The following is a 15,467-nucleotide window of genomic DNA, read 5'->3' as shown; positions in this document are numbered from 1 at the left end:
CTTTGAATGACACGATACGACTTTATATTAGATATTCTTTGGCCCTTTTCATGTAAAAAATACAAACAAATACATAATTAGGCAAAATCACAGTTTGTCTAAACATAGCAATTTTAACAACCTTCCACCAAAACAATTACGTCTAGCTTCTAATGCACCACTCATATATGGGTGCAGAATTACAGCCAGCACAACCTTTAGGCCTAAATTGTGTTACACCAGTTTAATTTCAGCACCAGGGACGGAGCGTCAGCCACACATTGCTTGGTCTAATTGTTCTGGAGCTGTTCAGCGTCGTCCATGATACGACCACCCAGAGCTCTGTGGGTTTCAGCACCATGGACAGCAGACTAACTGTTTCTGTGCTGAACAATTTCACCACCATTGAAGAGACTCTATTAAACTTTTTTCTCTTTTAAATTTACCACTGAGGTTAGATTTGTGTGCTTTACTCTCGCATGTTAAGGGCCAAGGCATTTGTTTTGTTATATAATCCATCCTAGTTTCTGATTCTTAGAAAGCACACAACATTTTTGTTCGTTTTTTTATTATTATTTAAATGTCATAGACAAGGTTAGCAGTGCTCTAGTGTGTTATGCTTAAGTGTTGAATTTCTTATTAGGAACTGGAAAGCAAGGACTATGTGGCCTGAAAGTTCCTGTTTAACATTAAATTTGGTAGATTGAAATTGTACTTGTGTTGCTTTTAGGAAGCAGAAACAAACTACCTGCTACAGGAAGGTGGAAAACTGGAGACATCAAAATCCCCATGAGCTGTTGTTGTTTTTTTTTTTTTTAAGTAAGCCAAAGACTTATTTCAATTAAATTAAATTAAATTAAATTCAAAATAAATGTCATCTTAAGACATTTTACAAAAAAGAACTAATTTATCTAAAAATGTATGATAAATCAAATTATTCAAATCAAAATGCTTTTATTTGTAGCAATTTGTCCACCTGAGCAAGTTTTCAAGATGGTTCTGATTTGATTATTGCTCTAAATATTATTAAATGAATTTATTTCCTCAAGATTCTGTACACAAATTATGACACTGAGGAAAGAAGAATAGCTTAATTATCCTTCAGATGTTTCTACAACTTAAACAGAGTTCACTTGAGGTAAATCCAGCTGATTGGACTTGATTGGGAAAGGGCTCATAGGTGGCAGTGCAGGTCAGAGGTCAAACACCAAGCAGTAAATCAAAGTAATTCCCTGTAGACTCTGAGACAGGGCTGTCTTGTGGCACAAATCAGGGGAAGAAACAAACATTTCTGCTGCTTAGAAAGTCCCAATGAGTTCAGTGGTAAACGGAAGAAGTTTGGAACATGAGAAATGAGATTCTCCGCTCTGATGAGACACAGATTGAACTCTTTGCTGTGAACGTGAGGCGTCATTGTTTTGAGGAAACCAGGGGAGGCTCCCTATATAGAGAAGCATGGTGGTAGCAGCATCATGCTAGGTGGATGTTTTGCAGCAACAGCAACTGACAGTCTAGTCAGGATAGAGGAAAAGACGAATGCAGCAACGTCTTGGATCAAAACCTGCTGCAGAGCACCTTGACCTCAGACTGGGGCGACTTCTCATTTTTCAGCAGAACGAAGACTCAAAACACACGGACAAGATCTCAGAATGTGAATCCGACTGAACGTCTCTGGAGAGATCTGGAAATGGCTGACAGACGTTTCCCATCCAACCTGAAGGAGGTGGAGAAGACCAGCAGAGAAGAATGGATCACACCGCCTGAAGATGGCTGAGCTCAGCTGGTGGAATAGAATTCAAAAAGCTCGACTGTCATTGATCCCGAAAATGAATCAACAACGTATTATAAATATACTTATACTTATATGAATGTGACTTCTTGATTTTCTACTTTCAATAAATTTGAAAATGTTAAACTTTTTTTCCCCACATTGCCATAATGGGATATTAGTGTGAAGAGTTTTGAGGAAATAGATTACTTAAATACAACCTGGAATCAGGTTATAGAATAAAGTGTGAATACTTTCCAAACGTATGTTTGATTTATTCAATTTTGCTTCTTATTCCACAGGATTTTGATCTAGGATCCATATGTTAGCTGACAACTCAAAGTGTTTTCTAACCTGCATCAAGGCTTCACCATAAAGGACAAAGCTTTGTTAAGAATATGATGCTTCAGTGTTTTTCCCCCCTTAACTGTTTATGCACTGATCATCATCAGACTGATTCTTCTTTTCCCACCCATGCCTTTATGTACAAGCTCACGATGCCAGCGAATGAATAAAAAAAAAAGAAAATCCGCATGACTTGATCGTCCCGTGGCGCTGACACAAAGAGAGAGCTGTGCATGTTCAAAATGCAGCAGAGAAACGTAAAACCAGCTCAGTTGTAACCGTAGCATGATAAGGCGTGCATCTTTCTTTCTTTTCCCTTTTCTTTTTTTTTTTTTCTTTTTTTTTTTTTTTCTGCTTCCCCGTACTTTTGTAAGAAGCCAAGCCTTTATAGGAGAGCATTCGGCATCATCAGCTGTTCCAGGTTGGACTCTCATTGCTGGAAGTCGGAGCTGAAGGAGTCACATGACAGAACTGGAGGCAGGGAGCTAGAGAGAGGAAAAGGCACAGCATTCCGCCTCGCACCGCCATACTGTAGCCTCTTTTGAGCCATTTCACATTTTTATTGCAACATTTTACTCCCGCTCGGTGAGTACACTTCCACTGGCTATTTTTTTTCTGTTTTTCTAAACAAACATTTTTTTTGGTCTTCTAAATTTACCCCCTTCTTTTTCTTTTTTCCTTTTTTTTGGGTTGTTTTTCCTCCTTTTGCTGGTGTTTGAATTGAGCATTTGCCGTGCTGGTTTCAAGCGTTTTTTCCCCCCCACCTCTACAGTCAGTCCATCCAGGCTTCAAGTTTTCAGCATGCGGTGATTCAGATCGAGAGGGTTTAAATTGAAGGAAAAAAAAGAAAAGAAAGAAAACGAGTGCGTTATCGGTCTCTGAGAAAGCATCTCACTTTGCTTGCAGTTTTGCAGAAACCGAGCAGATTTGATCAGTACAGAGATTTTTCTTTTTCCTGCGCATTTACTGGTGGGTTTTGGGACATTTTTTTTTTATTATTTTGATTTTTTTTGTTGTTGTTTTCTGTCGACTTTTGCTGTGGCTTTGGTTTGCATTTTGGCAGTGTGGTTTGTGATTTTGATGAATCTCACCGGTGAAACCTCTCGCTTTTACTTTGCTCTTTTCTTTATCTTTTACAAAAAAAAGAAACAAGGCAATCCTTTTTAAATCCCCTCTCTGGCGTTTTAACCTGACACTTTTCTTGCAGCTGAGCTCACAGGTTTGTGCTTTTTGTTTTATCTCTTTTTTTCCCCCCTATTTCCTGTTGTACTCTTGCAGATGGCAGTGTCAAGTATTTTTGGATGTAATTTTTTCTTACTAGATTCTTGGGAGAGTTCAGTGCGTTTTTCTTGTTTTCTATTTCAACGAGGATGAACAGACATTTTCCCACTTGCAGGTACATTAACAAATGTTTGAAATAAAGAATGAGGTACCAGAATTCTGCACCTGTGGCTGATGTGTTATTTTGTAAAGCTGATGAAAATTGTTCAATAGAGCAAACAATTTTCATTGATTTCACCTGAAGGTTACCTGCTGAGATCACAATCAAGTTTTATTCATTCGGATTCCAACAGTAGTTTGCAGACATATTGACATCCTTTGAACTTTTTCATATTTTATCACCTTACAGTCTCCAACTTTAATGTGTTTTACTGGGATTTGACTCAACGGGCTGACTTGCAGTAGTGATTGCGAAGACATAGTTCTAAAGAAGGATGCATGGTTTCTCAAAAAATAAAACTGACACCCCTAAATAAAATCCAGTGCAGTTAATGGCCTTTAGAAGTCGGCTAATTTGTAAACCGAGTTCAAAGTTTGTCACTTGTCAGAGCTGGTATATTTCTACCAGATTTTTCCATCTAGGAACTGAAATATTTTTGCCCATATTTCTTTGAACAGAAGCTCAGGCTGTTAGATTGGACAGATAACGTTCAGTAAACTGTCAAGTTTGTAGTAGATGGGATTTAAGTCTGGACTACAAATGTGTACGAATACAAACTAGTAAGACAAAGATTTCAAGATTTCTTGCCTTTAAAGTTTGGTCATCATCTGAGATTTGAACCAAGTTGATATTTGAACCAAGTAACTAAAATAATAATTAGACACAGCTTGATGTTACTAATTATTGCAGGCCATAGCAATTGTGTATGAACCTGGATTTCTTCCAGGATTATCAATTTTTTCCCATCATGCTTTGCATTAGTTTTGACCTTTTTGCATCCCCACAGGATGATGCTGCCACCTCCATCTCTCACCATAAGAGCAGCTGGTTTAGAGTGATGATCAGTTCTTATTGCTGTTAGGTCATAAAGACTTTTTAATTCATCTCATCAGGATACCTTTATCTGCATGTTGACTTCAGACAAAATCTTGCCTAAAATCCCATTAAAGTATGTTCAAGTTTGTGTTTGCAACTTTGATAAAATGTTGAAAGAGTTTAAAGGTTATAAATTCCGTTAAGTAATTCTTTTCAAAACCCTTGGAAAGGATGCACCTCTGAGATTATAAACTGGTATCCAAGCTGTATCTATAGATTGATCGGGAAGGGGCAGAAATAATCAATTTCCTTTGAGTTGGAAGCATAAGTAGCTGAAGCAAATATATCGCCACTCATAAGTACCTTCCTCACTGCTGGACAAACTCAAATCGGCTTTCCCAGCCCTGCAGATACATAAAATACTTTCTGGATTTGTCAAATCAGATTTTTGCAGGAAATTAATAGAACCACAGACAGGACTAAGAGAGAGGCTTAGAGGAAATAAATCCCTCAACAGGAAGGTTTGACTTCAGATTATCAGTATGCTGCAGAAAACGTAAAAAAAGACATTGTATGGTTGCGTTGAAGGAGGGATTTGCAGGGAGTGTAACTGAACCAACAGGAGACTATGTCAATTCATGACAAGTTTATTCCCGTTTGCCTTGAATCCAGCTTTAAATGCTATTAAACGTCACCAATTAACTCTCCGTATGTATCCAGCTTGACAGAACAGAACAAAGGTTTCATCGCCATAATATGGACCCATAAAACAAACGAGAGCGGACCATTAAGTCCGTGTATAGACCGTTAACTCGGGGAGTCATTAAACAGCTCGCTGCAGTAGACCGGAAATGAGCACTTCTTTCTCTTTTTTTTTTTTTTCCCAATGGAATTGAATATTGATAAATACAGAATGCAGAACTCTGTGGGTAAACTTACATTTTTAATAAAGCCGGCTAATTAGAGCAGTTAAATTAAACATTGTATCCAGAGCTGAAAGGCTGTTAGTGTGTATTGATTCTGCTTCTGTCTGTTAAATCTATGCGGGTCATAAAGCAGGTGCAGATAAAAAGATGGGGTTGGTTTTAATGCCTTTTAATTTGCGAGGTAATTTGAGAAGCAGTGTATATCATCAGTCAGGGCTCACTTGTTTGGACTGACTAAAAGATTGAAACTATCAGTAAAAGTTACCATAGTGACCTTACCTTAGTTGTTTCAGAGCGACACAAGTTTGATTTGTGTTATGTATTGTCTGTAATCCGCACAGTAAAATTCATACACGCCTCCACTAACGTTTCATTAAACATCAGGTTACACTCTCAACTCAGGTTTTGTTAAACTGTAATTGGTCTGTGCTTTTATATCTCTTTATCAAGTCCAAGGACTCCAAAGCACATTACACTACAATCAGTCTTTGTCCCACAAAGGGCAAACGCAGGTGTAGCAAAGTGACAAACTACGCATGTAGATTCACACAGAGACAGAAACATAAATTAAAACAGATTAAATATGAAATATTCTACAGCACGAGTCAAACTCAAGGTCTGCAGGTCAAATCAAGACTAAAAAGAGCCACATAAGTAGAACTTCAAGATGAGGTTTATTTTATCAGTCGGTTTTTATTTGACTAGTGCCAAATTACATAAATCTGAAAAGATGCTACATATTGTAAGGTTGCAGCGAAGGCTAACATGTTTAACAGGTTGTTAATATGTATTTGTTTTACCTTTAGATTCTGTCACAGCCTCCCCTTTGTATCTGATTGTATAATGGTTCATAATTTTGAATAAAAATGAGTTTGGTACTCTGGCGCTACAGCAGGGACAAAATTACACAAAAAACTGTACAGTTATTTCTTAAAGCGTAATCCGATCCAACACAGTTCATAAAAGTACAATATCAAGTTAAAGCTGTTGAAGTGAAGTTAAACAATCTGCCCCACTCTTCCATTTTTCCATTCACTCTTTGAAGTGCATCATTTATGCTAAGAGTGAAACAGACCTCAGCATGATGCTTCCACCTCCATGCCTACCTATCAGTACGATGCTCCTAGATTTAAATATCTCACTTTGTCTATATTAATTCTGATCTTGTAAATAGCTGAACCTTTGTTTTTCACCGGAAGACATTTGGCAGCTGCAAACTTCAATCAAGCTTGAAGGAGTTGTATCTTCTTACTTATAGTCTAATTTATACTCAATCTTCTCTCAACATCTTCTGTTTGTGTTGGAATTGATGCTAGGCTTTGTCTTGAACATCTGAAGCATTTTTGTTTACACAGTTTGGGTTAGATGAGTGTAGCATTGGTCCAATTGGATGTTCGGATTCGACAATGGACCCAAGCATGTGAAAACTGGCTAACATTATGCTTGTTCCGAGTCCAACGGTGTTGAAAAATAGGATAAACTTTTTAAATATCCATCATCTATCCCAGTGGTTTCCTAATGTAAAGCACCATTTAAAACTCATGTTTATCCAAAGTGTTTTACTGGAAAATAAAGCAACAAAGATGAAGAGACTTGCATTAAAACATTAATTTTGACTTATATGAGTTGAATGCATGATAGAATCCCACATTTGGGAATGTTTATTCAAATATTGGGATAAATTTGGATATTTGAGCCTTTAATTGTAACTCTGGTTCCTAATGAATTCCTTCTTGTTTTTAAAATTGATTGACTTTGTTGTACGATCCTTTATAATCACTACCAAAAGCTCAAAAGTAACTACATCAATCTGAAATTTATCATATATAAACTTGCACTGAAGTAAATTCACTCTTTGATATTTTTTTTAGCAACTTCCAGAAGTTATTTAAAAAGAGATTTAAATTCACTATTTTTGCACAGCCAATAGTCCTTTTACTCATTTCCCATCCCTTTACCTAAATCAGTCCATCTTGTCAGCTTTTAAAACCTTGAGCCACTGCATCAAAACAAACCGACGTGTCCTCACACTCCGAGCTGAGAGGCGTTTCCGTCTCGCCGCCATGAGCCGAGCTCCTGCTAAGCATTATGATAGCTTCCATTACGTCCTGCAGTGTTGGTGTCTCTCGCCTCCAGGCAGGTTTGCTGTTATCTGGGCCAAGCCAGAACTGCACAGGAGACTCGGATAGAGAAAGAGAGAGAGAGGAGGAGGGTATGAAAGCTCATGTGTGCCATACCTCTACTGGCATAAATAAAATATCACGAAGGAATCTGCTGTATGCACCTAGCATGCCCTCGGCTCTCTCGGGTGTGAGTGTGACCACATGGCTGCTTGTTGGTGTGAGTAGAGATTGAGTTTTGGGGTAACACATTTGATCACATAAAAAAATCGTTAAAAAAAGCGAATTACTGTGTATTTATGACAGGATCAGATGAGAATGGTAGATAGGTACAATTTTAACTTATGTAAAATTCACATTTTGCGTGTTTTTGTATATCCATTTGAGTCTCTACTGTTTCTAAACTCTTTAGAAAAACCACCCAATTTTGGCAATAAGTTCATGTTTTTTTTAGTGTCTGGAAAATGAGCTGTTTCAAAAACCTTCTGAACATAAATCCGCATACACTGCCCGTTACCTAGCAACGCCAGTAAAGCCCAACCCGTTACCTAGCAGCCCAGCGGGTAAAATCACCTTTGGTCGACTGCTTTTATGCTGCTGGAAAAGCCTTTTGTTGTTGATCCAGAAACCACTTGCTGTTTTCTTGTTGATTGTGCAGGAAGCTCCACTTCTGCTTTTCAAAGATTTAGTGTTGCATAACTGCACATCTGTTTGCAGCCATTTTCATGTGCAAGCGTAAACGTTGAGTTTGTAGGCAGCAGCTTATTTGGATTTAAAGTGACAGAGACCCTAAAACAACTGAAAGGAGCTGAAAATAGGCAGAACAGACCAGATTAAAGTTTCTATCTAAGAATGATTTTGTGCAGCAAATGTAAAATGTATAGTCGTGCACCGATCCTAATGGGTCGCCTTTGAGCTTCCTGTGCCCTAAACTTTTATAGGTTGTCATAGTAAAAAGAAATATCCTGTTATTGTTCATTATCGCGAGAAAGATGTTTAACTCAGCTCAAATATTTTCTACAGGATTTCGGTCTCAGATTACCATGACAGGAATTTTATTTTGTCTCATTTCTGTGTAGATTCTGAGAAATATCTCGGTTCATAATTTTGTAGAGAAACGAATCATGAAAATTTTTCACCCTTCAGACAGATGCCAGTAGATTTTAATTCAAATTCCCCTGGCATTTGGAAGATTTCATCATGATGGGCAGTCTTAAGAACGTTCCCAGGGTCTTTTGGAAGAGACGGGCCCACAGCATCACACTTAAAAAGACATTTCTTTCTCTCATGTGTGTGCAAGAATACAGGTGTTTGTCTCCAAAGTGCATTCAGATTTGGGTCTTACATGGGTCACTCCAGTTAATGTTTTTTGTTTATTGTGGATAATGCATTTGAGAGTGAAGAGAACTGCAAATATGAATAAACGTTCTCATTTTGGAGCACAGATTTAAAATGTTTTGAGTCAAAATCATTTTGGTAACATTATTGAATACATGAAAGAACTCAATTTGGCATCTTTAGGGGAATTTGCTCATTTACTGCTATTTCTGTCAAAATCTTGGAAAGAATTACATATTAACGATGCGTTCCAGAGTTTATTTTGCCTTCCCTGTCACCAGGAGAAAAAGCTGTCATCTTAATTGGCTTTGGCTACATTTAGTTGTTTTTCTTAAAGATGAAAATTTCAATGCAGATTAGGCCGGCAGGAATTCAGGAAAACATGTATTTTTTTCCTGATTTGAACGGAGCAGCATGGCTTCAAAAGTCTGCAGTCTTCTCCATTTTATAATCCAACTTCAATCTGTGTTTACGAGTTGCACTGTCTGTTTGTTTAGTACAATATTGTAAATGAAAACAAAATAATGAATCTTATTTATCATGAAAGAAAATGCAGAAAACCAAACAGCATCTCAATGAAGCGTTATCACTTTTTATAAAAAAATAAGACTCATGGAAGCATCTAAGCATTTATTACAGCAGATAGTATCTAAGCTGCTTCTAATATAAAGCTAATGAGCTGTAATTAAGCCGTATTACCACAATGGTTTTCAGTTGTACAGACTGTAGTTTCAGCCCTCGACTTTTCTACAAAGATTATTTTCCATGATTTTAAAAAACATACATTTATCTTCAAGGCCTGTGTTTCTGTTTTTCTTTTAAAGCATACGAAATCTTCTTTTAAACCATTTCCTGTAGTTTAAACTCCTTTTAGTGGGAAGGCAGAGGCGGTGGGGGGTTTTCCTCGGGCCAGATGTAACCTTGAGTAACACTCATCTTACTCCGCCTGCTGCTGCCAGCTGTCAGTCAGCTGCATGTGATCGCTGAATGAGCAGAAACCTCCTGAACTTTTACCCCGGTTAAAAAAGGAACAATAGTTTGTTGCTGTTTTTTTGTTTTGTTTTTGTTTAGGGGTGCAAGAGGGACTCTCATGCCTCGGCTGTCTATTTATTTTGTTCTTATATATACTGTATTTGACAGTAATTTAAGAGCATTACTGTCCTTTTTACTGAGTTACATATGATCATGTTACAACCCCAAATGTTAATGTGTTTTATTGGGGTTAACAAAACAAAAAAGCACTCTTTGCCTCAATTCCAGCTGCAAATCTTAGGGTTTCTACCAGCTTTACGGAGCTAAATAATGTATTTTTTATCCATTTATCTTATGATGTAGATTGTCTGTGAACGTTGGTTTTCTAGTGTTTCATCAGATTCCCAACTGGATTTAGATCCAGACTCAGACTGAGCCTTTCTGACACGTAGAAGCTTCTGGCTGAACCTTTCCAAAGTAGCTTTGACTCTTTTACCTCTTAATTTAACAATAAGTACAAAACACTTCCACTGTGCAATGATTAAACTGCAGGACATACCTGGAAAAATTAGGTCTTCGTCCTTAAGTGGATTTGAAATCTGCAATCTGTGTTTCTTAAACTTTGACTGTTATCTTCTTTCCTGCTGAGCGGCATTTCAATCACAATGTGGCTTCTGATGGCATCTTCACCAAGTCTCTTGTTTTAAATTCGATTTGCACTAAAACATGTCGTTCTTTGAGACGCCGCCCTCGTCTCCTCCATGTACGGCTGGATGTTCGCTCAGTGTTTATACTGTTGCATTCTTTATTTGGGGCGATGAACGTGCCACCTAATCTACAAGGACTGAAGAATAACTTCATGGGGAATCGTACTGCATTAGGCTCCCGTATTCTAAAAAATATATATTAAGCATGTTTTAGCTACATTATTAAAATTTTATGTTTCAGTTTCAACGTAAAACACCCAGTTCAGATGGGTGTTGAGCACCTCACTACCCTTTTTCGAACTCTTAATTTGATAAGTGAGGGGATGTCACAGCTCATATTCTGGGCAATTAAACCCGTATTGAAAGAACTGGATCACAGTGAATGTCTTCCTCACATTTTTACTGCTTCCTTTCGACATACAGGACAGCAGAGAAATGAATACTGCTGTCTGACATGCTGAGGCCTGATTGTAATTTCAGGATAACACCAGAAAATATAATTTTGGCTTGTTTCATTACTAATTAACACTGACTGTGTCCTCATGGGCAACATAATAGAGACAGGTTTGTAAAGAAACTTATTATAATGACGTTTAATTTTTGATTTTCACAGAAAACAAGACAGATACTGTACATGTGGTGTGTATTTGTGTAAACTGCTTAGTTTAGAGGTTAGGAAGGACTAATTAGGCAAGAGCTACATCTGGTTCCCCCTGTGCAGGGAAAACTAATTCACAATGCACTGTTACAAGGCGAGTGCAGTCTATTCACATTCAGATATTCTATAATCAAACTCATTCCAGGCAGGTATGCTCACATCCATTTATGTCAAGTCAAATTTATTGCAGTTATAATAAAAAGTGAAATAAAATACACCATAATATGGCAATTGCCAGTAAAAAAAATAAATAAATAAAGGCAGCAGGTTGAATCAAACCTTGACTGCGCTGTAATGCTTCAACCTTAGGAAACGTGTTGCAACACATGACATTTTCAGCAAACCTCACTTATTATGAGGAGGCATCTGGACAGGAAGGAGACAGAAAACAAACACAATTCTCACCGAGTCTGGAGAATTAACAATGGGATAAAAAAAAAAAAAGACATGGAAGCATTTGGCCATTATTATTTTCATTTGTATAACTGTTTAATTAATTACTTTATCTCTTAAAGAGGAATGGTTTCTAAACACAGAAACTCTGTGCCAGTTGCACCTTCTACACTGTAAAATATTTGAGCTTCATTAAGTTTTCTTCTATGTCCTACTGTTTAAATCAAATAAATTCACAGTTTTAGATTTTGATCCTAAATAGTGTTTGTGAAAGATAAATTTACAGTAGTAAGTTTCGTTAACTTTTTATTAATTTTGTCAAACTGCTAAAAGTTGAATAAACAAGTTTTTAAGTTGGCTTTAAAAAAAAAACTGACAGGAGAAAAGGACAGGAGTGGGAAATGTTTCCCAGAATTCCTAGCGGCATGTTTCTGTATCCTGAGATGGAAGTGTGGTGCATTATTAAGGCAAATGTTTATTTTAATTCCTGTAAAGCACTTTGTATTGCCTTGTTGTTGAAAATGTGCTATATAAATAAAATTACCTTTACCTAGTGAAAAAGAGACTTTTAAATTTGGTTTTGTTCCTGATTAATTTAGGACTGAAAAGATAAAAAAAAGTTCATTTTGTGCAAATCACAATCATCTTTTCTTAGATGTGAGAAATGCCAGTGTTATTGATCAACTTCAACATCTGTGTTGAGGGGCGAGTTAACACATCCAGGACAACTTTTTAATCAAATTACAGGCCGCGGCAGCATCACCAGGGATTCAAACATGAAAATGTGTTTTTAGATTACATATAGATTTGGCGCCGCTGTCCCCGATACATATTGTTTCCTGATGACTTGGTCGGTACCACAACAAACTCTCGCCACAGCTCCTTGTAATTAAACTGCAGTGCTGGAGAATGATGGTCTGCCTGTGTGTAAATGTTGCTCCATCAGTCTTCTTGGCATATTAATGCGTGTTGCTCACATCCGTCTGCCAAATATGATCATTAAAGTTTAACCCGCAGGCAGGCGGGTGACCTTGCCAAAGATGATTCCCTCCTGTGTTTTTTCATGTGCTTGTCTTGTCTGAAAATGATGTGAAATCTTGGCTCCTGTACATGCGGATTGTCTGGAGATGTGACAGAAGTCAGCGTTGCTCCGTGAAACCTGTGAACATGACATAAAACCAGCCGTATAGTAATTTAGACATGCAAAAGCAACAGAAAGAGCAACAGAAACAAAGAAGCTCAGGAAAGTTTTGCATCTGCTGTCCTTCAAAACACGACATTTTTTTATTCCTCTTTTATTCACATCATTTATATTTAATTTCACTTTTAATGAGCAAGCAGAAACTATTTAATGAGCATCAAAACTATTTGTACTGTAAACTCTTAATAATATTGAGATGAAAATATGACAAACAAAAGCAAAGAAAAACATTTAAATCATTAAATTATTCTGTTGGTGTGCAAAACACTTTAAAATAAATGTATCTTTTAATGCAGCAGTCTAATCTCACAATGAAGAAGAAAATTAATCTTTTCATTTTTGAGGGGAATTTATTCAGAGTGATAAAAGTTACCATATAGATTTTTACATTATATGTGCCACAAACAGTGCTACATGCTGCAATTTTTGCAAACAGGACTTATAACGTGCAATACATAGGATTTATGTCTAGCTTTGTGATTTTTGTCATTTTAACCATTTTTGAGATGAGGTGGACAAATGTTTTATCCTGAAGAAGGATCTAATGACGGTGTGTTTTCTGCTAGACAAGCATATATTTATTTAAAATGCCCCGGTATTTCAAGACGTTTATGATTCTTCACTTAAATAAACTAAAAAGACGTACAGCTTCACAGTATGAGGTGTTTTTCTGTGGATTAATCCTGCTTCACATTAAACCTATGATAGGGACTCATTTTGAAAAGCTTAACTGTAGTCTCATCAGAACAACATACACAGTTCAGGTTGCATTTAGCAAACTTCACATGTTTATACATGTGATAGTAGAAAACCTGATTTAAATTTTTTTTTTCTTAAATTTAATGTTTCAAGAAAACTGTTTATCCAAAGTTATTGTTGGCAGTGCTAGCTAGAATGCGCATTCACAGTATAGGCTCCTCTACATGTAGTGGAGAGCTGCAGCCCAGGAGAGAGCAATGGGCAGGGTGTGAACAGCAGACATGAGCTTGATTGACAGCGCTAAGACCCTCCTCCTGGCTCTGATTGGTTGTTTCAGACAGGAAGCGGTGTACAGCAGCAGGACCACAGGAGCTTGACTTTTTCTCACAGATTGTCTCATATTGTACTGTCAAGATAAAAATGACAATTTTTATTAAATATGTAAAAACATGTTTTTATAAAAGGAACATACTGCAGCTTTAACTCCCTCCAGCATCTTGAATAGGTAATTATTAGCATGGTTAGTGGAGCTAGCATTTTCACCCTGTTGTATTTGTGAATTTTCTGAAGAACTGCTGACATTCCTGTTAATTGATTAACTAACACTGTTGATTTGTTAAAAAAAATAGTTTTTAATGTTGGATTTAAAGTAAAATTCCACTCTGAGATTATGCCTATGAACTATAAGCCACTTCTTTTAAATAATAAATAAATAAATAAATAACTAGCTTAATAAATGGTGAACACCTGATAATTAAGTTAAGATCATCAAGATTAGAAAACACATGCAGTTTATATGTTGTTGGTTTTTAAATCACTGGAATCTAAAGGTACATCAAGTATTGAAGATCAAAAAACAAATAAAAATTCTAAAAGTTCTATATTATTATATGTCTGGGAGTGGAGGCTAATTTCTGTTTAAGCGAATAGACCAAGAGGCAAATCTTCCATAATTATTTTATTGCTGTCAAGCAAAGCAAATAATATACTGGTCATTTCAAGCTGACCAGAGCATGAACGTAGTAAGTGTACGACCAACATCTAATTGATGGGATCATTTCTGTCTGCAAGTGTAGAAGCAATTGGGCATCGCTAACAGCAATTATTTCAGCTGAGACAGTTAGAGGACTGGTCTGATTGTGGCGGCAGAGCACAAGTCAAGAGCGTCATACCTGCTTTTCAGGCACATATGGTGTCTAAATGGCTGTGTGATGCTGTTAGCTGAAAAAGGGAGGCAGAGTAGTGGCGTGAACTCCTCCAGATGCTGCAGAGAGCCATCGAAGCAGATAATGTCCTGCCTGGATTACCACAGGGATGCCGGTTACAGCGAGAGTCCTCCCCTCCTCTGGGTCCGGTCCAGCCGGTTCTGCAGGGATCAGCTGTTCATTCCAGCCTGCTGCTGGCCTCAGCTGTCCCTCACCTGCTCCTGACCGGCTGCGGATGTGTCTGCATACTGACACCCTTCCAAATTATTGACAGCCGTGACGGCCAGGTTTATTTATGGCTTGGACTGTGCAGTTTGTCCTCTGGACCAGCTTCATCTCTGAAAGTTGCAGTGTTGCAGAAAATCACCCAAGACGAGACGCAGTGTGATGGCAAAGTGATCCAAAAAGACAAAACTCTAAGATTTGGAAACACATTCTTCAAGGTTCATTTTCATGCTATTCCTGAGTCCTCATAGCTTTCTTAAACCATCCTTCAAACCATAAGTACAAAAACTTTCAATTAATTAAATCTGGTATGTTGTAATGACTTGAACAAAAGCCAAAGCTTTTTTTTTTTTTTTTTTTTTTTTTTTTTTGCGTAAACCACAAAGCTTTCTGAAGGCACTTTTTAAAAACATATATAAAAAGAAAATTAGCTAATTGAAGCAGTACCTGACTTCTGCTTTTTATTTGCTTCTCTACTCAAACTTTGACAGAAAATAAAGCAGTAAAAGTTTGCTCACTTTTTCCAGTTAAACAGACAAAAGCATATGCAAGGCTGCACCCTTTGGCGGAGCAGGTTGGTTATAAAAATAAACATACTACTCATTCATTGTGCAGCTTCATGCATGCAAATATAAATAGCAAAAAAAATAACTAATAAGAGCTGCATTCCTCTA

At 37.2% G+C, this 15,467-nt stretch overlaps 1 protein-coding gene across 5 annotated transcripts in view; it reads left to right on the top strand.

Annotated features, from left to right (window-relative positions):
- Window positions 1-2,314: 2,314 nt before the first annotated feature.
- LOC122823984 (RNA-binding Raly-like protein) overlaps window positions 2,315-15,467 on the top strand; it is a 111,749-nt gene continuing 98,596 nt past the window's right edge. Inside the window, exons 1-2 of one of the 5 annotated variants that reach the window (XM_044104107.1) lie at window positions 2,320-3,311; window positions 3,414-3,488. The gene's annotated coding sequence lies outside the window, so the exon portion shown is untranslated. Of the gene's footprint in view, window positions 3,489-15,467 lie in introns of all 5 variants that reach the window. The other 4 variants (XM_044104110.1, XM_044104108.1, XM_044104105.1 and 1 more) reach the window with 4 other exon arrangements.

The sequence above is a fragment of the Gambusia affinis genome, linkage group LG21 (assembly GCF_019740435.1).
Source record: "Gambusia affinis linkage group LG21, SWU_Gaff_1.0, whole genome shotgun sequence".
NCBI lineage: Eukaryota > Metazoa > Chordata > Actinopteri > Cyprinodontiformes > Poeciliidae > Gambusia > Gambusia affinis.
This window is presented reverse-complemented; position numbering and strand designations above follow the sequence as displayed.